The sequence below is a fragment of the Dendroctonus ponderosae genome, unplaced genomic scaffold (genome assembly GCF_020466585.1).
Source record: "Dendroctonus ponderosae isolate FM_Combo_2020 unplaced genomic scaffold, Dpon_F_20191213v2 Dpon_F_20191213_1, whole genome shotgun sequence".
Lineage (NCBI taxonomy): Eukaryota > Metazoa > Arthropoda > Insecta > Coleoptera > Curculionidae > Dendroctonus > Dendroctonus ponderosae.
This window is the reverse complement of record NW_026017110.1, coordinates 43,586,027-43,587,181: the sequence shown is the minus strand read 5'-3', so window position 1 is coordinate 43,587,181 and position 1,155 is coordinate 43,586,027. Positions and strand designations below refer to the sequence as shown.

Below are 1,155 nucleotides of genomic sequence, written 5' to 3'. Positions count from 1 at the left end.
ATGCACGGCTTCCTATCACAAAAGGCGTATGTTTTAAAGTTGTTCCTAAAAATGCTTCAAAAATTTTTTTAATCTGTAAAAAGTATTTATATAAACAATAAACAACAAGTAATATATATATTTATATGTGTTTTTGTGTAGTTGTGTCATTTATCCCTATTATCTGCTGCCCCTTGCGGCACAATTAAAAATAAGCAAGTGTAGTGGGTTTATAATGCAGGTTTGTTTGAATTCTTTAATTCTCAGCCACCAGGGCGCGCCACTTTAGCGACACCCTTTCTACAAGAGTAATAGTCGTTTCTATATAAGCCTTGTTTTATGAATTAGATCAATATGCGTTATGATCACAAAATATCCCCCCAAAATAAGGGGGTATGTTCTGTGGTTATGACCCTTACGTGTAGTGCCTCCTCTTAAATAGGGATTATTTGATACAAATCAATACAAGTAGGTATTCCATTCTTTTGATTTCGATACTGAGTACTTTGGTAATTGAATCGTGCTTTCGAAACAAATACTTGGTATCGAAATAAAGTACTCGTATCGAATCGAATTATTAAGTGTAAACACTGCCCAAAGTTACAGAACATATATTGATCAAGATATAGGATATTTTGTGAAGTTTATTGAAGAACTTGAGTTGGAGATCTCATAGCCATCAACATCTAGCGGTTCTAAATTAGAAAACATGTTGGAATAAAAAAGTGTTTTTGATGCTAGTACGGATAGTAACATACCTCCACAAATTACTTTAGAAAACGCATTTTTACAAGTTTCGGCCAATAGGGAAAATAAATTATTTCTAGTACTTTTTCTTTATTGAATCTAATAGATATATCTATTTTGGAGGGAGGTTCAAAATACAACAAAATAGTGCAGGCTTTAGCGTTTTTTGTTTGCAATTATTGCCTTATAAGGATTTTTAGGCCTTCTGAAAGTGCTTCAACCTAATTTTAAGGTACCTACTTAGTGCAGCCCATTTAAAAAAGATGACTCACCAAAAATATGTAGCTTGTGTAGCTATAGCTTATGGCAATACATGCATTAAAATATATTCCATGAATTTTATTACAATCCCTTATTTAAACGGCTTTTTTACAGTTAAAATTCACGGTAACAGTTAATTTCGGTCTTGAAAAACTCATCGAAAATGTA

The 1,155-nt window shown here is 32.3% G+C and overlaps 1 long non-coding RNA gene across 1 annotated transcript; it reads left to right on the top strand.

The window, feature by feature from the left end:
- Positions 1-215: 215 nt before the first annotated feature.
- Positions 216-1,054, top strand: LOC125504973. The gene is made up of 2 exons (XR_007281852.1): positions 216-447; positions 586-1,054. It is a non-coding gene; the product is annotated as an uncharacterized LOC125504973 (long non-coding RNA).
- The last annotated feature ends 101 nt before the right edge of the window (positions 1,055-1,155 follow it).